Source organism: Ochotona princeps, chromosome 2 (genome assembly GCF_030435755.1).
Source record: "Ochotona princeps isolate mOchPri1 chromosome 2, mOchPri1.hap1, whole genome shotgun sequence".
NCBI lineage: Eukaryota > Metazoa > Chordata > Mammalia > Lagomorpha > Ochotonidae > Ochotona > Ochotona princeps.
Genome location: NC_080833.1, coordinates 60000760 through 60024645, shown reverse-complemented (window position 1 = coordinate 60024645; position 23886 = coordinate 60000760). Strand labels below are relative to the sequence as shown.

At 35.7% G+C, this 23886-nt stretch overlaps 1 protein-coding gene and 1 pseudogene across 1 annotated transcript in view; one reads left to right on the top strand and one right to left on the bottom strand.

The window, feature by feature from the left end:
- NEGR1 (neuronal growth regulator 1) overlaps positions 1-23886 on the top strand; it is an 856411-nt gene that overhangs the window by 88147 nt on the left and 744378 nt on the right. The window lies entirely within an intron of this gene.
- Positions 10062-11012, bottom strand: LOC118758577 (L-lactate dehydrogenase A chain-like; annotated as a pseudogene).

The following is a 23886-nucleotide window of genomic DNA, read 5'->3' as shown; positions in this document are numbered from 1 at the left end:
CACTTTAGAAATGGCTACAAGATTTATAGCTGGACAGGTCTGAAGCCAGGAGCTTCTTTTGGGCTGCCCTGTGTGTGTAAAAGCCCGAGCACTTTGCTGCTTTTTCAGGTTCGTTAGCAGGGAGCTGGATCTGAAGTGGGTGCAGCCAGGATTGAAACTGATGTCCATATGGGGTTTCAACATTGAGGGCATTATCTTACCATGTTATGCCACAATGCAAGGATCAAAAGGGCTAAACTTGGTTTATTTTTCAATTATAGGCATATTAATACCAGTATGATCTTACTGACATTGACAAAACAAAAGCTACATACAATCAATTTTGCTTATGCAGAATCAGACAGATTTAGTTGCTATGTTGCACAGATATTCACATGTTTAAGGACCACAAAGGATTAGGAATAGACTTAAAACCCAAAGCCAATGAATGATTTTATTTTTGCTAGTTATGTGACTTTAAGATAAAGAATTTTTCTCTTTCATTGAGAAATTCTAAAGCTGGAATTTAGAAATAAGTATTCCTTCCCATTAAAAACATGGTAAATCGTGTGGGTGCAATGGCTAGGAGTAATCAGTAAATGATGCTCAGGCTATCAGTAAGCTAATACTTCAGATGTGGTGCATGTAGGAGAAACACTGAAAGCTGAATTTTAAACTGAGGAGAAGCTATCCTGCCATCTATGCTGGTCTGCAGTCATTCATATAAATAGGTGGAAAAGGATAAATCCTATAATCTGTGAAGTACAATGCAGTAAAACAAATAGTATCCGAGAAAACCCTCCATTTTAATTCAGCATTGTTCAGCTTGATTTAATAGTATTACTGCATGAAATATTGGGAAGCTAATTAGTATTTTAGTTACCTAACTGAAATATTATTCTTTCCACTGAATCCTGGCTGGGAATACGCCTCATAAAGGCATATGCATATGCCCTCCTTCACTGTAATTTACATTTTTAATATCTTAAATTTGCAATTAGCACTATCATTACCTTTTATTTGGCTAAGAATACAGATCAGTACTCCTAAAGTTTTAAGAAAAAAAATCCACATTTTGCAATGTTCTTTCTAGAGTGTATTATACTGTGATGTATTTTACTATCTGCCAAAACTGCTCTCTTTTACAGCGGAAGATAAATTGCTCTTTATCTCTGAGCAGGGCCTCTTTGCCAGTGGGATTCAATGCCACTGATTTTTTTTACAATCTTGGTTTAGAAAATTAAAGAAACTCAAGTAGCACTGCTGCAATCCGCTCATGGCTAATACATCTTGTTACGCATGACTGAGTACAAGTGCCCTCCAGATTAAATTTTGCTGCTCAGCACCCTGCATTTTCATAAAATATAGTCCTTATATAGTGCCATGAATATCCCAAGCATGTGGTTTCATATAAGCCAACATGCTTGATTCACCCATATAAATAAAAGTTTGTAATGTTTCAAGGCTATTTTACAAGTGTCCCTCTTAAAATAAAACTAGGAGACACTATCATTTAAAGTGAGAGGAACAATTTCTGTAACCAGTGATACACAGAGAGATATTAAGAGAGAATTACATGAATTACCTTGGGGAATACAGGTAAATGAAAGAGGACGTTGTCACTTCCAGCTGCTTCTAAAAGTCACTGTAAAAGTTCCACATCAAATCACTCTGCTTCCTTATTTACCAAAGTGAAGGTGACAGGGAATGTATGATGAACTAACAGTCATTGTTTATTTATTAAATTGAAAGGTGAGTGAGAGAGGAAGAGGAAAAGAGAGCGAGCGATCTTTCAATGCTGGTCACCCCCAGAGGATCTCAAGGGTCAGGGCTAGGCCAGACCGAAGCAAGAGATGAACCTGCGTCCATATGGATGCTGCCATTGAAAGTTGCTGTTTTTCTAGCTATGTTACAATGCCAGCTCCTATAATCACCATTTGAATGTTTCCTTACAATTGGTGTGTGTGTGTGTTTAATTTTTTTTATCCCATTTGAAATCCAGAATGACGAAGAAACTGACAGGGAACTTCTCTTTACTGAATTACCCCCCAGTGCTTTCAACAGCAGTGACAGATACTGGAAATCAAGACCTTAATCATGCATTCTCCTGTGTGGTTTACAGGAATGAACCACCAGAGCTATCAAAAGTTTGCTTTCAGGTGCAACACATCACTAGAAAAGTATAATGCTGAACTGAATTTGGACATGAACCCAGTCCAATACAGGCTGTGGGTATCATAATTGACAATCTAAACAATCAGCCATAATAGGTATTTGAATATACATACACACACACACACACACACACACATATATATATATATGTTTAGGTTTAAGGTTAAAGAAGACAAAAAAATTAGTAATGGATTTGAGTGAATTTTAGAAAAACCAATAGCAAAAACAGCAAAGAAGACTCCCAGTAGAGAGTTTCAGGGAGTTATTCATTTTGATGCACATTTTTTTTCTTTAAGAAGTATATGATATGGGCCAGCAATGTGGCATAACCAGTTAAACCACTGACTAAAGTGCTGGAATTCCATATGGACACTGGTTTGAGCACCTGGTTTTCTGCTTCCAATCCAGCTAGCGTAAGTTGGAAAGCAGGAGAGGATGACTGAAGTGCTTGTGCTCCTGCACTTACGTGGGAAATCAGGAAGAAGCCTTTGACTGCTGGCTTTGGCCTGGTCCAGTCCCTGCATTTGCAGTCATTTCCAGAGTGAACTAGTGGGTAGAAGACTCTCTCTCTCTCTGTGTAACTCTGTTTTGAAATAATAAAAATAACTAACTAACTAACTAAATAAATAAGTAAATAAATAAAATAGATACTGAAGTCTAAGGAATCCAGTAAGACTTCCATGTGTTTATTAAAGCAAGCCACCTGCAAAAAGCTTACGTAAGGGTACCTTTTTTTTTCTTCATTGCTCTGGTATCAACTTATTCCATTAGATGATGTCCCCTGATGTAAATGATTTATTTTAGAAACAGTGGAACTTTAGGCCATTTAGATACCATAATGAGCTTAATACACACTTTTAGGGTAGGTGTACATATTTACTGCTATCCTACTAAGTTTTGGAAGGATAGCAAAATCTCTAACTTTTAGAATAATATTAGTGTAACTTACAAGCATATGGGACTTGCACATGAGTTGAAAATTCTAGAGAAGCATACAGAATAATCTGAGAAATCATGTAGAAAACTGGCCAGTAACTAGAAAAATTCAGTGTGTTAAATTGCTTTAATCATTGTATGCCATTACAAACTGAGACCTCTCAGTTTTTAAAATTTATTTCCACATAAATGTGAAAAAACTAAGTAGTTATTCAATTAATGGGGATGACAGTTATTCATTTCAAAAGAGCAGATAAGTAATTCTAGCAATTTCTATGAGGCATAAAGATTAGCTATTCAAGTACATTAGCAGATGTACATTGTCTTTATTCTGGAATTTTATCCAAAATATTCAATTACATAGGCATACAATTTGAATGGTATTTTAAATTAATATAATGGAAGAAAAATAAGTTGAAATGAATGGGAACATTTGCTTGTTAGTTAAAAGAAAAAAATGTGTGGCTGTCTATGTGCATGTGAATTCACAAAAGCATTTTTCCAACAAATAGAATGCAAAAATTAAATATTCTCTCCCATTTTGATGTCTGAAATCATATTTGTGTTTAAGTTGCTCAGCTATATGTAATGTTAATATTTTCAAGAAAATATGTTATTTGGCATATTTGCAATTAAAACAGTATAGCTTGATTTTGCTTCTCAAGTTATAGTTAATATAGTTGCCTGAATATGACCAATGAAATTTTCATTTTTTAAAATATTTATCTTATTTTTATCACAAAGTCAGATATACAAAGAAGAGGAGAAACAGATTAAAAGATCTTCCTTCCGATGGTTCACTCCCCGAGTGTCCATAATGGCCAGAGCTGCGTTGATCTGAAGACAGGAGCCTAGAGCTTCTTTTGGGTCTCCCATGTGTGTGCGGGGTCCCCAAGGCTTTGGGCCATCCTCAACTGCTTCCCAGGCCGCAAGCAGGGAGCTGGATGGGAAGCAGTGTGCCAGGAATATATCCGGCTCCCATATGGGATCCTAGTGCATGCAAGGTGAGGACTTCAGCCACTAGGCTACGGTGCTGGGCCTGACCAATGTATTTTTCAGTGTTCCCATTTATGAATAAGCTTTTTAAAGATAATATGACAATATTGTTCTTCATTAACAAAATATTGAACCATACTTTATTAATTTCATGGTCTATAAGTAATGACATCTTAGTGCTATTAAAGAAATAAGAATGGACAACAGGAAAGGAAAAGAGAAAAAGATGGGCTTGCATCATAACAATGTGGACGAGCAGAGCCTTTTAGGTCAAGAAGACTTACCTTTTACTCTTCCTGTATCTGTTAACATCTGTGTGCTCTTCGGCAAATGACTGGAGAGAGAACAACTATGTCACGTGAGCTGCATAATGCTGGTGCTTCTTTATTATTATATTTATCTGCTTTTAGGGAGAAAATGTTGTAATACATACACAATGGCACTTTCTTATGCAGGTAATAGTTTATGGGCTCACTAATCCAGTCATGAAAACAGCACCATTTGCAATGTCCTGTTTTAGATCTCCATAATTCTAGTCAATATGGGTATAGAGGTGAATAAAAAGCACCGAAGCATTAAGGCTTCATTATCAAGAGTGAACATATGGAATGAGAAAAGTAAAGACAATGCTATTTCAAGAGCTCAAAACTAAATGTATCGCACAGCAAGGAGAGTCAAAAAAGACTTGTTTAAAAATCTGGGGACAGGGGCTGGCACAATAGCTCAACTGGCTAAACCTCCCCCTACAAGGCACCAGGATCCCATATGATCACTGATTTATGTCCTGGCTGCTGCACTTCCCACCCAACTCCCTGCTTGTGGCCAGAAAAAGCAGAGGAGGGTCCAAAGCCTTGGAACTCTGCATCTGCGGAGACCCAGAAGAGGTTCCTGGCTCCTGGTTTTGTGTTAGTTCAGCTGTGGCATTTGACACCATTCGGGGAATGAACCACCAGACTGAAGATCGTTGTCTCTTCTTCTCTCTGTAAATCTGCCTTTACAATAAAAAATTTAAATGTTAAAAATAAAAACCTTGGACAGGCATTTGGCCAACTGGTTTACGAAGACTTCAATCCATTTCTAGTATTCAGTGTCTGTGTTTGAGTTCTGACTGCAGCACCAGTCCTCAGCATCCTGTTCCTGGACATCCCTGGGAGGCATCAGTAGCCACTCAGTTAGTGGTTCAGGTAGCTGGGTTCCCGACATCCATGTGAGAAATCTGGATCCAGTTCTTGGCTCTTGAGTTTAGCCCAGCCCACCCCTGCCACTGTGGGACTTGGGGCATAACCAGCAGTTCGAAACTCTCTTTGTCTAATATAAAACAATATGTAATTTATCATTTGGATGAAAAGATTTTTCCAGTGGAAGATATGAAATAATCAGTGTCAGTTTGACTGTTGGTGAACTATTTAAAGTAAAGGTATAAATGTGTTACATTCATAAGATTACATTTTCATGTTAAATTATGAATGAAAAACTCAGTATCCAAAGCACATATGTTTTGGGCTTTAAGAACAGATATTGAGGAAAAAAAGTACATGTTAAGAATCTATTCCTGGGCCATTGTATCAGCATGGCACATGAACCCTCTGCATGCAGCCTGGGCATCCCATATGGGTGCTGATTTATATCTCGGCTGCTCCACTTATAGTCAGCTCCTAGCTTATATGGACGATGATCCAAATCCTTGGGCTCCTGCTCTCTATGGAAGAAGCTCCTACTTCCTGGCTTCGGATCTGCTCAGAGTTCACCTTTGGTGGCTGTAGCCATTTTGGGAGTGAAGCATTGGAATTAAAATCTTCTTCTATATTCCTTCTTCTCTGTAACTCTACTTTAAAGAAAATAGATAAATCTTTCAGAATCCATTTCTTGTTTCGTCTTTACCTACTACCCAGCATTGGCTGTACCTCATTCAGAACTGAAAGTGGCTAGCCTTACTTGATTGCTTGACCATTGTTGAAGTAAGATCACAATATGCATTTAATATAATCAGTATAGGAGAAAAATAGAACTTAGAAAATTATTTGTAAATGTAAATTTAATATCTAGCAAAGTCAGTAGTTCTGTTTATTATGCCAAGTAAGAAAGGCTTCTTAAGAAATTTGTGTAAATAGTATACAGTTTGCAGCTGTCTCCTCAAATGAGCAAAAACTACTGTAAGGGATTCTTCTCTTTCGAAAGTAGATGGCTATGAACAGCATTCCAGTACTTAAGGAAATCAATTCTACTGACTTTAAACAAAGGATTATTGGATATTGTTTCACAAACTGCTGTAGAGATTAAATGATGACCAACCTCAAGAATAGAGTAACCTACAGTTGAGGTTTTAAGTACCTGGAAAATAAAGATTGTCATCAGTAGACAAGTTGAAAGAAAAAATTTATGTTCAGAGATACTGAGAAAAACTCCAACATTTGTGAACTCTGTACATTCAGAATTGACTGGTGAAACTGAAATTTCTGAAATGTTTATCCTTTTGAAATAGTTTGGCTTTGAAAATTAATTATGCTCTTTTCAACATTACATCCAACTAGAGAATGGCATAGAGTTCGAAGTGTGTCTTTCCCATTCATCTCATAAGACTAAGGATTACTATTTAACATCAACTCAATGTTCCTGTAAAGTAAGGGATCAGACTCCTTAAAATGCTGTCTATATATGTGATGGTCTTAAATTCCATACACATTGATTACATCTGCAGTGGAGTTGTCAGAAGGAACACTGCATGAAGGAAGTACACAAGGATATGTTCATAATGATAAGGATGTTGTGCTAGAGAAACATACCAGAATTTGAAGAGTGGGTTAATCAGCAATTTATTTAATTTTCAGTGATCTGTTCTTCAAAACAGGTATTAATGCAATGCCTGAGCTAACAGGGCTGGGCTGGACATGAACAAATATCATATACGTAAAATTCTTAGTACTCTGTCTCGCTGGTGGCTCACTGAGTGTTATTTTATTCTTACCATTCCTTGAAGATAGAACATCTTTGAAATGTGGATAACATGGTGTTTATAAAATGATTAATTGATTGATTTATAAGATTTATTGATTTATAAGTGACAGAATGTGAAGAGAGAGCCTTGAGCAGGAGACAGGATCCGAGACACAGGTACATTTTCAGGGAGAGGATTGCAAATGGAGCAAGTGGGACTCAAACTGGCACTCTGTTATGGATCTCAACATTACAGGAGATAGTTTAATTTGCCTCAACACAACATCAGCTGTTTGTTGTTGCTTTTAATAATACTTACAAGATAGAATTTTATTTTATGAGTAAAGTATAGTCTAGGTTGAATTTTCAATGCTCAGCTATTGTGAGTAGGATTCAAAGATGTCTTATGGCCAAACACTTGGCTTAATTGAACAAATAAAGTAAGTTGTGTCTGAAGAATCAACAAATAAATATGGATTATTGAACATACCAAGGGACTTCAAAAACTGTTGGAAAAAATAAGTTAACTTTGAGCAAGACTATTTGAAGTTAAGTTGTTTTTCCCTAAAATATGCATTTTTACATTTACTTTTTGAAAGTGCTTCATGTTTTAAACATTGTGCTGGGATTCATTATTTAGCTAGAGAAGTTTAAGTGTCTAATATAAATTAATAGTAAGTCTTCCTTTTGTGACCAAAAGCTATAGAACTTGCTAGTAACTTCTGAAATTTGAGGAAATGTCCCTATATGAAGTTGTTCTCCATCTAAAACAGAAAAATAAAATACTGGAAGCCGATATTTCTACTAAAAATATATTTTTAGTGCATTGAGAACAGATATCTCATTCCTTTGAAGGAACTAAGGAGAGAAAATTGATGGAGACTTTTTTCCCTCTATGGAAGAAAAAAAGTTGTAAGCCTTTCATTTGCAAAACAAATGAACAAACACAAAGGAAGCAAACAGAGAAAACACTGTGTCTGTTCTGCCATTAGGTGTGAGATTTTATCAAAGAAACCCAGAAATAAGAGGACTGAGAATATCACGGAACATTTTAGTGTTTCAAAAGTTTCTTAATTGTCGTTTCTCATTGAATACTCAAAGAAAAATTTGAAGATAATTTATTCTCATTTTAAAGTAAAGCAGATGAAATGTACATTGTTGCTCAGTGAAGTAAGCCACTGTTTATTACCCAGCATTCCATGCTGAAGTGCTAGTTCAAGTTCTGGCTACTCCACTTCAGATTCAGCCTCCAGCTAATGTGCCAGGGAAAACAGCTGGATGATAACTGAGTTACTTTAGCTTCTGCCACACACATGAGGGCCTGTAATGGAGTTCCTGGCTCTTGGCTTCAGCCTGGCCAATCTCCTGCCTTTGGAATTAGTTGACTAGTGAAACAGTGAATGGAAGATGTCTTTCCCTGTCTCTCCTGTACACTCACTCTTTCCTTGTGTCTCTGTATATGTGTCGTTACGCTATTCAAGTAGATAATTTTAAGTTAAGTAGCAGGTTTTTGAGACAGAATGTCATGTAAGACCTTAAGAGTTGGACAGCCTCAGATATAAGGCCAAATTTTAACATTAATTAGCTGTTGAGTTTATTGATCTAACATAATAAACGGGCTGCTAAAAATCTGGGCAGTATTTGAGGAAGTTTCATTGCAATTATATAATTACTTCAGTTTGTCTCAAATCAATACCTCCTAAGCGACTGAAACTTTAGTTCTCATTCTGTGTCAGGGCCAGCCCCTTTTCCATTTGCTGCTGCCCCTCTTGAAAGGCTTAGGTTGAATGCTACCTTAGTGAATGCTTAATGGGCTATATGTGATGAAAAATTATTGAGAATAAAAAGCGTCTAGTAAAAGCAACTTTGACTGAGTAGGAAGGAAAACAAAATGAGTGAGAAACAGGCTATGAATGGTTGGAATTATGTGTTCTCTTGAGAAAAAAATAATGAAAAAGTACATCTTGCAGTGAACTTGATTATAGTTATCTTTCTGTAACTCATATAGGGAGTCGACAAAATGGCACAGCAAATTCCAACAGGCCTGGGACAAATCAACAGGTTGTAAAATGATCTAAACTGTATTAGAGGATGTTCTATAAGTTAGGTGTAGATAAAGATAGCCCAAACTAGAGTGAGATTCTTTTCCCCACACTGGGTATAATAGTTTACTTTAAGGTAAATTTCTGGCTTAAAAAATAAAGAATGAACAATATAGGTCTATCCCTGATAATCTGGGAGTCTGAAAATGGTGTTTAATACATTAAAAAAAATGTAAACCCCCTTGTGTATACATTTATGCATATGCTATAAATAATGTATTTTAATATATAGAGAATATTGGCATTACCATGCTAAAAGAAGAAATCTATTTTTCTGTATGTGTGGATTATGGTATGTGTCTAGACTCTAGATTCATCTGTGATCTAATTTCATTTATCATTTTGGTGTCATTGGAAACAGGAGAACTTGACATAAATATAGGTCTTTAGCAGTGCTACATTTCTGATTCAACCAAGAAACTATATTTGGTTAGCTATAACCAAATAGTACTTTTCTCATTGTTCAAGGTTTATTGGGTTATTTAGTTGATATGACATTTACATATCTGGTTGCATTATTAATAGAGGTCTTTCTTTTTACATAATATGTCAACATATATACTGATACTATACAAAATCAGATCCTTTAGAGAAGTTATGCTCAAGTCATATAATATTGAGCTTATACAGTATTGGATCCCAGGATGTGACTGACTGGGAATAAAGAAAAACTGTTAGACTAATTGCATTTAATGAAGGAACCAGAAGTTACATAGTACATAGAAAACACATGTTTAATCGGAAGTGCAATTGGAGCCTGTGCAACATTGGCAGTGGCACCTCAGAGGTGGTGAACTCATACGCTAACTACTCTAGGATGACCCAAAATTTAGTATCATCCAGCATCTGGATGTAACTGTAGGATTTTATAGTCCCTTCTATCTCTAGCTATAGGAAATGGATGACTTTTCCCTCTCTGGGCCATTATTATTCACTGCTTTAATTATAGACCAGGTTAAAAGGACAACGTAAAAAGCCTCCAGCTAAAGCCCTTCTGTAGCCTAGACAGTGAAATGGTATTGCTTTAGAAGACTTCAGCTTCTGTTGGATCCCTTAGAGTATATCTGTACTCCTCTGCAAATGGGCCTCTTCATCCTGAGTCAGAGTCAGTTTCACAACACCTGAGATGCCATTTTGTTGCAAGATGCAAGCACCACTGAAGAAGACTTCATCCTTAAATCTATAGTGACAATTATGGTGGAAATTGGATGCCCCTATGTGAGATTTTTCGTTATAGTTCCTGCCAGGTCTGCCGGACAATCTGATGACCCAGGATGCCTTTCAGTTTGATTACCCCATAATAACTGTCAACCACCTGTTGTGAATCTGCTTCTAGTATTTATTATCTGCATCAGTGCTTAATCGCAAGGGTTGAATCTTTAGGGAGACATGAGCGACATTCATCCCACTTCATGCAGACACACTTGAATTTTTGTGCTCACCAAGGATCCACTCACGACAGTTTAATGGGTGAGCTCCTAGCCTTTTCCCCCATCATGTATCAGAACTGTGCTGAATCCAGATTCCAACCACTTTGAATTACACAGTTTTGTTTTCCAAGCTACATAGGTCAGGATATCCACTAGGTTGGAAACAACAAGCAACTTGAACTTGGGGCTGCTCTTGGTTACAGGGGGAATGTTCACATTCCACTGAACCATATTCAGTGAGCTTTCTACTTCCTGCTGCTGTGCCCCAGCTGTTATGATTACCATCTCGCTTCAGCTTGTCTTTTTAATGACATTAGCAAAAGCAGGTTGATTGGTCATCATAAGATACTGATAGCACAGGCCATGCCAACAGCACCAACCCCACAACCATGATCTAATTTTGGGACACCTTTTATTCCTTTAGAGTATTTTGAATCAGCTGGTCTTTCAGAACTGCCATTTTTAACTTGGACTTGAAACCAAAAGGAATCCAAAGTGCATGTGGGGATGGTGTGGGTGATATGTGGCAATGGAATCTGGGCTGGATGGCAGTGGTTAGAGTATTCCCAAACAGTAATTTGGAAATAATTCCACTAGCATGCTGATTTTCATCACAGGTTGTTTCATCTCAGGTCCCTCATGTTGGCGACCTTGAGTAGGAGATATAATTTTTACTATAAAAAAACCCTGTTTAATGCATGGAAACATCACAATGCGTTCCATTTCCATTTGTGCAATTTTTTCTCTCTACTTATCACTCAGTCATTTTACAACTCTCTTGAGAAAAAGCAGCCTTTATTGTTCCTCATTTTTTACACCTTGCACTAGTAATGGTTACGTTTGTGAAGTCAGTCACAATGGTATATTAATTTTTGATTGATTGTTTTGGAAAGTTCAGCTCTTGGATTATTCTGTACTTTGTCAGACTATTATGCAGCTTTCCATTTACTCATAATTCTTTGGAGCAAAGGAAAATGTAACTCCAAGGCTGTATAATTTAATTGTTTTTATTCTAAGCACTATTCAAATTAAATTAAGGGCCCATTTCTTTATAATTGCATATTGTGAACAGTTATCTAGTCATGGACTAAATCATGACAATATCAGTAATAATTGAGGGGGAGAAAGGAAAAATGAGAGAGAAGAGGAAAGATGGAAAAGATAAAAAGCATCATGTGTTGAAATCCTGCCATGTGCCAGGCACCATGCCAATTGCATTGCTGTCTTTGTCTTTACAACATTAAAAAGCAGTATTACTATCCTCACTTTAAAAATAAGTAATTTAAAATTCATGGAGGGTAAGCAACTTGCCAATGATAATTACACTGTAGCAATAGCTAACATTTGAGAACCTCCTGTATATTATGATTGAATTTAACACTTTTTGTGTGGTTCCTCAGTTGGTTCTCAAAATAACCCAATGAGCTAGGCATTGCTTTTATAAGCCTAAAAAGGTAAAGAAGTACCATATAAGTAATTTCAAATATAAGTAGTCTTGACAAACCAATAAATAAGTAGGAATTCAGAGCTGAGTCTTGAGTTCAGTAGCTAGTACTACCACCAGATGATTGAAAGATCAGTCAAAAATTTCAAGATCCTTGCAAGGGTCTGCCTGATAAAACTATAGTAATGTGGATCTAACTAATGTGAATGAGTTTGTAGAACTAATGTCATTTTACTTATATCTAAAACCTGTGAAGAGAAAATTAAAACTCAAGTAGAAAAGCCAAACTGTTGGTTCCAATCTGAAATCTAGTTTCTCTTCCCTGCAATTCTGTCCTTTTCTTCTGTTAGAAGAAGTTAGTATGCCTTGTACTAACTATTCAGTTACTCAAGATTCTAACCATTTACCCTGCTGCCCTTTCCTAAGTCACCCAGTTTTATTTCCCATGTTTTTGCTTAGCCAGGATCAATTGAAGTCAACGAAATGTGACTCTTGAGTTAGTTTGCAGAGCTTATTTTTTTCATTTAAGTATTTTTATATACAGTGTCTTTTTTAAATAAAGATTTGTTTATTTTTATTGTAAGATCAGATAAATAGAGAGGAGGAGAGACTGAGAGAAAGATCTTCAGTCTGCTGACTCTCTCCCCAGTGGCTACAACGGCCAGAGCTGAAGCCAGGAACCATGAGTTTCTTCTGGGTCTCTCATGTAGGTGCAGGGTTCCAAGGCTTTGGATTGTCCTCCATTGATTTCCCAGGCCACAGCAAGGAGCTGGATGGGAAGTGGAGCAGCTTGGATACAGACTGGTACCAGTATGGAATTCTGGCACATGCAAGGCAAGGACGTTAGCCCACAAGGCTACCGCACCAGGCCTTCCATTGTTTTTTGAACAGTTCTCTTGAATGGTTTCTTTTTGATTTCTCGAGTTTTCTCTCTCTCTCTTATTTGTCCCCTTCCAATACCTTCTTGCAAGTATGTCTGTGTCTGTAGTCTGTGCACCATTAATGGTACCAGTGGTGTTACTGTTGCTGTTATAGATGGCACTGAAAAAAGAAAAATCTTAACTTTTATTTTACCTTTCTAAAGGTACATACAATTCTGCTTTTTCCGTTAAAGTGCCTTCCAATGTCAACCACAAAATTATACTCTTTCATTAAATCTGGGGTTCATTTTATCTGTCAAAAGCTGTATGCAAAATATAAGGAAAACATAAATTTGGCAACACAAATTTGTCCTTGCAAACATTTTACATTTGACTGTGCAATTATAATTTGACTAACAAGTAAAAGTTGTTGGATAGTCTTTTACTGTGTCATGTGCATTTGACTGCTTTTTCTGCTGTATCTATAGCAACGTTGATTGTTCTATTGGAATGCTATCTTTCAATCTTATTCCACATGACTATTTTTTATTTAAGAAAATACTCATACATAAAGACTAATCTGAAATGTCAACTCATTTGTGAAACCTTTTTTTGTAGCTTCTCATTCAACTGACAAAATAACATCTTAGGCTCTTAAGCATTTTGTGGATTTCTGCATGATAAGATAAAGCATATTTTATTGGTTGTCACACAAACAACCATCAGAAAAACTAAATTTTGAGTTCTTTCATCTAAGAAAATTTTTCTGACTCATTGTCTTATTTTTAGCATTTGATGTTACAAAAAACTGTTGGAGATCAAAGGGTGTTTGAGTAATTTATTTATATAATTTAAGTTCAGATCTTTAAGAAGATATTTGTAGGGGATGCAATTAATAAGAATAAAAGGTATAAATACCTTTAAATAAAGGTATAAATACCTATAAATTTTCAAAGTAGAAAATTCGAGCTTCAGACAGTGACCCAGATCTGACACCTGTAGACGTTGCAACAGTGGAAGGAAGAACCATTCTCAGATAGTCCTGCCTGGCTGATGTGAAGTTCCTCAGCAAAGATCAGAAGTCTCCAGTTTCCTAGGTATGGCACCCTCATATTCAATCAGCATCTGGAAGAAGCATGGAAAAGCATGATCTTGTTATAAAACCATGGTTTATATGGTGTGAAAAGTATACAGCTGAAAGTCATCAATCAGCTATGCAGTTTGAATGAAAATCACATAAAGGGAAGTTTCATTAGCTGATCTTCCCCACCACCATACAATGTTTTATACTTCTCTGCTCAGAGACTCACTCTTACTGAATGAGCAGAAAGGTTATAACCTTAAATTGACGTGTATTCATACCAAATTAGAGAGCAAGAGGGAGGCCTCAATCTTGACCTTGCTTTTAATACTTCAGTGAGATTTTTGCATGTCACTTTACTCATACATATTGAATTATCTTTCATGTAACATTACATCAAAGTGTTGTGTCTGAATTTTAAGGGAAACAAAATGTCAGAAAAGCAATCTTAGGCCCCAGCACTGTAGCCTCGTGGCTAAAGTCCTTGCCTTGCATTTGCCAAGATCCCATATGGGCGCCGGTTCTAGTCCCGGTGCCTCTGCTTCCCCTCCAGCTTCCTGCCTGTGGCCTGGGAAGGCAGTGGAGAATGACTGTAAGCCTTGGGACCCTGCACCCACGTGGGAGATCCACAGGAAGCCTTTGGCTCATGGCTTTGTATTGACTCTGTTCCAACCATTGCAGCCACTTTGGGAATGAATCAGTGGATGGAGGATCATTCTTTGTTTCTCCTTCCCTCTGTGAATTTGACTTTCTAATGAAAATAAACAATTTTAAAAAATTATAAAATTTGACAAATCATAGTTTGAGCTTTCTGCAATTATGTAATGTAAATGGCTATAGAGAAGGAAAACTTATTGAAGCTAATAATGCAATATATCTTATGTATTAGGAGACAAGAAATATTTTTCATTCTTAGAGGGACTGTTCCAGGAAAATAATTTACAGTCTTCACAGAACTTTACAAAAGTTTTTATCTTTTTGAAGAGATTACAAAGGATAATCACAATATTAACACAAAATGCAAACAGGAAATGATTTAGGGGAAAAACTTTTAGTAATTGCCATTGAAAACTAGAAAAACCGTCAAGGTAATAATAACGTGTGGTATTTCAGTGTTATGCTATTTATCAGGAAATTCTATGTTTCATACATTTTTTTCAGTATTCTTTGAGGTGTTTCATCAGGTGATTGCATATGTCCCAACAGTCTCCCTGCAGACTACACATTTCAGAGTGATAAAAATACAGCCAATACATCTAATAAGCAGATAACTTTTAGGCCTAGAGATTCTCATAAACACGGAAGACAGGGGAGTTGCTAGACCCCATTGTAACCAAGAAGAGCTGTTAGAGGCCTCAAGTCCCTGTGAGTCATTGGTGTCCTGATTTAGCCTACTTGTTCATGTGAGCTGTCAAGCAGAATAGGTAGAGGGCAGAGGAAGAGCTGTGACAAGCTGCCACTGAGAAAAGAGCTAATTGGAATGCTGCAAGCCGATGGATGTGTGAGGTTAACCAGTTAATGGAACGTGCTGTCTTTAAGAAATGACCATAGAAGTCACAGAATGCAATTGTCTACCCGTCACAAAATCAGTATCTGGTTTTTAAAATAAGCAAAATTAGGATAAATTGTCTATGACCTATTCTAGAAGAATCACCCTTATTTCAACTAAATCTGATGAATTATTCCCTTGAGCATAAATATCTTTCTTCTGAAAAATGAACTAAAGAATTTATATTGCAATTTAATAGCTCATAACTACCAGTTTTATTATTTTAAGATAATTCTTATTTGCAGTTGTGAAGATACACTTTTAAGTCTTTGAAATCTAGGTTGATATTATTCTTAGTTTTTAAGATCCTAAGATTCTCAGAAAGCATTCCTTGCTCATATCTCATAGTTAGAACCTGAAAATCAGTAGACACTGCTGCATATCTGTCAGTCATTCTGCGCTCCTCCGAGGAGGTTTGCTTGGTCCTCCTGGCACTGTGTTGTAGTTGTTACCTAGTGACTATAAAAATAACTTGTAAGTGTGCTGAAAATTTAGAAGGCTTGGACAAAAAACTATTTTATACACTAATTTATTTTGTTATATTTGCAAGATGCAGAGAGAGAAAGAAAGACAGAAAGCCAGAGTTCCAAGCCCATAGAAAGGCCAGAGTTTGCACAAATGGAAGCCACGGACAGGTAGCCAGGAGTCCAGTCCATGCATTCCATATGGATGGCAGTGATCTAATTTCTTGAGCTGTCATCTACTGCCTTCCCTAGTTCTTACTAGCAAGATGTTGCAATCATTAGCAAACAAAGACAAGACCCAAACCCCGGCACTCTATTCCCAATGGGATCCCAGTATCTCTAGCAGCAGCATACCCATTAAGCCATATGCTTGCATCCTCAAGGAGATCTAAATAGTTGTGCTATAATTCTTTGGAAGCTCAGAATACAGGTGTTATAAGAAGGAAAAGAAGAAATAACAACTATGAATATGCTTTTTGTATAAATTAGTACTTTGAACTATATTGGCGTCAAAATTAGAATTGCATGCATTAATTTACATAAGAAGAAAATTTAAAATATGGAATTGTGTGCATGCAGTGATGTTGAATGTGATACTAATTGTAATAAAAACGAAAAAATTAAAAATGTGTAATAAAAAGAAAATGGTCAGGCTGTGGTATACAGCTAACATGTGTTTCACTTTGTGCTATTCAATCTTCCTTGAAAACACTGAGGTAAGCTGGAGCTTGACTCCTCCTCTTGCCTCCCTACTCATCACATCCACATCACCTGTGATTGAGTGTGACTCCTGATTTTGTCAGTTACTATCCAAATGCCGTAAGCAAAGTTCCGTATCCCCGCTTAGCCTCAATTTCTTCCTCTTTGAAAGTAGTACCTGTCTCATTAGGTAGCCACTTCATGTAAGTACTATTTGTAGGTCAGGACTGATGAAGAATGGGCATATGCTCAGTGAATATTAGCTTTTCATTATGCAGATGATAGTGTTAGACTAATTTTTGTCGACACTCCATTTTGCATGTCTAAATGACTCCTTGTTGTGATTTTTTTTCATGAAATCAAGTTCCTGTACTATAGCCATTTGGAAAAAGTAATGTGGATAAAATAAAGTGCTTTATCCAAAAGATATTTTGACTTGAATCCAGACACTTAAGTGGCTTGAGTGTCTGGCATCAGTAATGCACCTGTAAAATAGGATTTTAAATGCCCTGAATTGCATTCTGGAGACAACAAAAGGATCAATGGCTATGGGGGTTGGAATATGAAAGGAATGGATAGGTGAAGAACAGAAATTTTAGACCAGCAAAAATATTGTATATGATACTTCACATCTTGGATAGATGCAATTATGAAGGTATTAATGTCAAAAATTGCAATGAAATAAAACGAGAGGATTAGAAAATGCTTTGGTACTTATAAGTATTACCAAAAGTGGCAAATTCATTTGCATTACCACAATCCTTATTGTTTTCTTCTTATTACTGAACAGAGCAGGGTTAACAAGAAAAAAGGTGTAACGGGAATGGTAATGAAGATTTGAATTGGAGATGAAGCAATTAAAAATTAGGTAGACAAAAATAGTGTAAAGAAACTCAATAATTATGGAACATATTTAAGTTAATTTTTCAACGCCCGTGAAAGGAGATACTTGTGACTGCTCCACACATGCTTGTAATGTTACATTCAGTTGCACTGTAGTAAAATAAATGTAATCTTTCAAACATTGAGATTATGTTAATGAACTTAGCTATAGAAAATAAAGTGTCAAAATGGATTATGTTGAGATTAAAAAGAGAGATCTTAGTGATCCCAAGATCATCACGAAATTCCTTAGAAGAGGCAGATGGAGGCAGCAGAGAAATCCACAATGATAGCAGTATAAAGGGACACAGTCCAACATTTTGTATTTGGTAGCTGGAGGGAGTGGTCATGAGCAAGAAATACAAGCTGCCTGTAGAAGCTGGAAAAGTGAGGGAATCCAATTCCACCCCATCTTCCTTTCCTCTGGAAGGACTGCAGTCCTATTGATATCTTCATTTAAGCCCAGAGAGAAACTCATTTGACTTCCATAATTTCCATTTTTTTTGGTCATTTTAAGGGCTGACTTGCAATAGATTTAAGTGGGACAATAGGAAGCTGATAGCATGACAGGGAGAGTTGCACTTCTATTTTGAAAATCACTTTTTCTTCTATTTCGACACATGGATTTCCGAACCAAATGTAAAAATTAAAGTCCTATTTAAGCTGATTGTGTTTGATCCTGGGGCTTCTGATTATAGAGAAGGCAGACGTACTCTTGTTAGTATTACATGAAAAAATTACAGTGGACTTGAAGTTTTGTAGAGTTCTTTTAATGGTCCATGTTTGTATGCTTGTGCTGTACCTCATTTTGTTGAAAAAAGTAGATTATGAAAGATGAATATAGATTCAATAATGGTGCTTGATTATAATGATAAAAACATTAAAACACTTGATATAAAAAATCTGTTGTGGGTTTAATGTGGAGAAATTCTTCCTGAGATTATTATTGAAAAACAATCATTGATTCAATTTAAAAAGTAAAGGACCAAATCATTAACATTCTGTAATTGTATACTCTTGTGACATTTCCAGTCTACCAACTATTGCAGATAATTATTTCATTATCTGAAAATGCTTTGTTGTAATTTGCCAGTTTTTCCCTTTAGTTTATTTTTAAGATAAGTTTACTTTTAAATTAAATAGCTTACCAAAAAAGTTTTCTAGTCATCTTTCTAGAAAAGTAATTTTAATTACTTTTCTAACTGAAACATGATTTGATAAAAAACATGTTTAGTTGTTGAAATATCTTTGTATTTTTATATAAATTTCTCATTTTTTCTATTTTCTCATAGTTTCACAAATATGATCATTCTTGGATATGTTAATATTTTTCATTATTAATTATGAGAATTAAAATTCACTTACCTCCTAATGCTTTTTCTACTATTCAGAAGCTTTGGGGTTTGTTTTAATTCAGCTTTTGCTTCTAATACCCAATACATGCCAAGGAAGGGTAAAGCGGTAGTTTGATGTATTTTTTTTAAACCAGAAGCCTATGTACATTTTTTGACACACCGTGTATACACACTCAGATGTAGAAAGACAAAGCATGTTAGTATCTTTATGCTAAGACTCTTCTAACTTTAGTGATATTTGTAGTAAATAATAGGTTCTGCTTCTTGGATGGCTACTTGGTCTTTTATTTTCAGATTAGCTTGGAGAAAAATCTCTCTTACTCTGTTACAGGGATGGGAAAATCAACTATTTCAAATTATGCAAGCAATTCTGTTTTCTTTTTTCACATTTATTTAATTATCTATGTATTTATTTATTTGGAAGCATTAGAGAAAGAGCAAGAGAGCACATGAGAGCAACCTTCTATACACTGGTTCACTCCCCGCGTGGCTGCAGTAGCCTATGGCTGGACCAAGTGGAAGCCAGGAGCTTCATCTAGGACTGCCATGTGGGAGGCAGGGGCCCAGACACTTGGAGTGTCTCCTGCTGCTTTCCCAAGCCATAGCTGGAACCTGAAACAGAACTAGTGCAGCAGGGTCACAAACTGTTGCCAATTTAGGATGCAGGTGTCCCAGGTAGCGACTTTACCTGTGATGCTTCAACACTGGCTCCTGTTTTGTTCTTAACACGGTACACACAAATGGATATTATTGTACAAAAGCTAACTGTGGGTAGTTCACCAGAATTGATGTAAACAGTGAGGTTGGTCCAGGATCTCAGAAGCCTACGGGTTTGTAAAGATAACTAGAGAGAGGGATAACTGGCTACAGCTGCTTCTGCCACCAACAGTTATTTCCTTATCAACACCAATTGCAAATGCTTCCTTTCCTCTTAAGCAAGGTAGTGCTCAACCAGTTCATCCTATTACCTCTCTGTACAGCGCTCAGGGAAATTACCAAAGCTTAGCTGGTAACAAATAGAAAAGCATAAAACCCTGAAAGCTTCACACATCTTCTAAGTGTTTAGGATGGGGGCACAGAAAAAATGTTTATGAAGTCATAGACCAGGGGATAAATCTCAGAGATGGCCAAAGACCCAGACCTAATCATGAGATCATACAATGCTCTTTCTCCCTACACACCTTACCTTACCTTGGGATTCCTGTGTGACAGACATTGCATGGGAAGAATCGCATGCCTCAGACTTTATTATAGAGGCTTCTAGCAAAACCCAAAGACAACACAGGATGTATAAAACAAATGAACAAACAAACAATAAAATAGAGGATAAGCTTCTGAGAGCCACAGCTGCAAAAACAGAAAACATGTCAAATAACAAAATTGATGCTTAAGTGCACCATTATGAACAAATGAACTCTATCCATTGTTTCTTGAAAATAAACACAAACATAGGACTTAAAAGTACCATCTTTAGGTTCTGGTGCTGCCCTGCTAACGTTGACCCTTTGAAATCAAGGTTCTGACTCAAATGGTTGGATTCCTGCCCATGTGGGAATTAGGACTGCATCCAGACTCTCATTTTATGAGCAGCCCAATACTGGCTGTTGTGGGCATTTGGGGAGTGAACGGGCAAATAGAATCTCTCTTCTTTTCTCTGTTTCATTTGTACTTTCTCTTGTCTCTCTTCTCCCTCCTCCTACCTGTCAGGTAAACAAACAGAACAAATGACGTTAGTGTTTTCTTGACCGAGAAACTATTTTCCCCCACTCCAAGTGATTGAGTTCTGAGAATGGTAAAAGCTTACATTCATTTGTTCATTCTGTAGTTTGTCATGGGTCAGACACTAGTGTTAGTGCAGAGAATGTAACAGCCCAAACCCCTGCCTTTAAAGAGCTCAACCAGGGGAGACAAACAGTAGGTAAATAAATAACTGTTGTTATGACTTAGATGGTAATAAATGTTATAAAATATACATGTTGGCCTTGAGTGTTCTGATTCAAGAGATGCTTAAGTACATGCTGGAAACAGAGGTTCATGTCAAGTAAAATGTAAAAACAAATGGATGACACATTTGCTCCTGCACTCTGAAAGTACCTGTGTGTCCGGGATGAGTGGGTCCTGAACACTGAGCAACAACATAGGCCTCCCTTGGGAAGGAGTGAGATTTCTGAACCCTGGAACCTTTACAGTCCCTTAGAATATATACTTAGATATTTGTAACAGGGGCTTAAAAACAGAGGCCAAATTAACAATTATGTGTTTCAATAAGATATTTGTATTATTGTATAGTGAGATGTCTAAATTTGCATTACTTGATTAACTATAAGCTCCTAACTCTGGTATTAATTGTTCTACATTTATATTTTCAATGTGGTAGTCTCAAGAGATAGGTGTCTGTCATTCTGCTGAACATTTGTGTGTTAAGTCTTTCGGTTGTCTTTCTACTCACCTCTAATTTGTCAGTGAACTTTTAGCTGACATTTGTTAAAGTTCACTAAATTTGGAAATGTTTCTCAAGGATTAGGAAGTGTCAGGCGGAATTTTATGTCAAAAACAATGAGTCAGAAAGAAAGCCTCATCAATATATATCCATTTAAAGGAGAGCTCAGCATAAATTCTAGATCTTATGAAAATGTTGAAGAAAAAAAGAATTGTTTGTGTAAGGCTAACCATTGGAGAATTTACACTTCATTAACCTGTTGAATCTTATAAAAGGTCAGAAGCAGAAATAATATTAAAAGTCATAAAGATAAATTCAGTAGAGTTGACCTATTTACTTCCTAAAATATAACATTGCGCACCAAGTCCAGACCTGAAGAAAATATGTTAGAATAAATAATTAACTTAAAATTAGAACTGAAATGTTATAGAACAACATGTCGACTATTAATAAGTAAAATAGTATAAGTTGTTTATTAAGAAATCTTGAAGACTTTTAAAATCCAGAAGGACAAAATAGAACAGAATGTTCTGAAATTTGTATCTGGCTAATTTTCCCAAAAATAAATATTTTGAAAGTGATGTGAAAAAGAATTTAAATTTTAAAAGTTTTGTATATATCTAACAATTTCCTGACATAGGCATTAGAAAAATTTTGCTTAGTTCTTAGTAGCTTTTCCTTTTATTAAGCAATTGAACTTACATGAATATGTAATTCTTTCAACTTCTTAATTATTTGAATATTTCAATTATTGAGATTGAGTTTAATATATTTCTCTTGTAAATTTTGTTTTTCTTTTAATTTAAACACTTGCCATTATGGTCTCGATACTCTCATTTGCCGTCATTCTGTCATTCATATGTTCACAGTTATATTTCAACTACTTTGCATTTGGTAAAGTTTGTGAAAATCTCGCAAGTAGACTTTCAAACTTCACACTCAGGTTTATTAATGTACTGTATATTGAGGTTAGCAATGTGATTGTTTCTTCTTTTGACTTGAAAAGAAATTCTCATGTACATTAATGTAAATTAGTTTTAGTAGTCATAGTCTTTAGATCCAAGAAAAGCTTTTCTTTATTTTCCTTAGATTGAGAATTGTATGTGTATGAGATAGACATTGCTTTAATTTCAACAATTTAAAATCTTTCAACATAAAAATATTTAACATATTAGAAATTGTTTTGTATCTCTACAGAAGTTAGTGTAAATTTTTTTACAAAGCATTTTCTATAATTTTGAAATTAATATGGTAGAGATGAGTTCATGTAAATCAGTGACTATGCAAGGACACAATAGTTTGAAGGAAAATTAAAGATTCAAAAGTGAAAGTTGCACATAAAAGGAATTTAATGTATAATTTTCTTTTAAGAAAATTCAACTTAATCTAACTATCTTTGGCAAAAAATAATTTTGTTGAAAAGATGCAAAAAATCTCAAACTACAGGGAAGGATGAATTGGCAAGAAATAAAAACAATTGACACATAGCCCTTAATTTTATCCCATATGCATTAGGGACATTATTAGTTTTGAAGAAATTTTGTACTTGTAAGCTATGTTTTAAACAACCTATTTAATCAAATTTACTAAAAATATTATTTAAAATTATTATATAGAAATTATCCAGTTTTTATTCATCTATTGGCAAATTAATAATTAGAAATAATTTCCTGAGTTGATCTTAACTTCCATGTATGATAATTAATAACTTTTTAATTCTTTGCCTATTTTGATACTATTTGTAGCATGAGAAGTAAGCCTGAGAAAATTATAGGCAAAGATGACCTGAAGGAGGCTTTGTTTATGATCTAGATACATTGGGAACTACTGTTGCTAGATACACAAAATTCCTATTTCATATGTAGAACAGCAGCATCTGCTTGTTTAGAAAAATTGCTTCCCACCTCAAGCCACTAAATGTCCATGTGGTACTGACAATGACTTTATGAAGTTCCGTCTCTGTAAAGCAGGGTTTGTACAAGGTGTTAGCTCTTAGCCAGGCTAATTCAGCCACAGTGCTCAAACACTTCAGGTCATGAAGAGTCATTCTTTCGGGTACTACTCATTTAAACAAATCTACCAAGTCTTGGAATATTATTTTTATAAATAATTATTCTTTTTAATTGACAAATTGTAATTATGAATTTTTGGATGCAGTGCCATTATATGCGACATATATAAAATGTGTTGTAATTAAATCAATTTCATTAAAATCATATCACATCCTAATATTTTGTGATGAAAATTTGAAATTTGCTTCCGTAGCAAGTTAGAAATACAAATTTAATTATTATAGTCATCAGACCATGTGACAGATCTTAATGTTTTATGCCTCTTCTCTAGACAAAACTATTTGCCCTTTGAGAAACTTTTTCATTACCACACTCTTCCCTGGCCTTCAGCACCCACAATTCTATCTCCTGTGTTTGTGATATGACATATATTATTTTAAAATTCCAAATTATAGGAGAATCAAGATGGCGGAATAGGGTAAGAACACGTTTATACAGATGGAAAAACATTTAACCAGGATGAAGTAGAGAGGGCATATTTCAGGAAA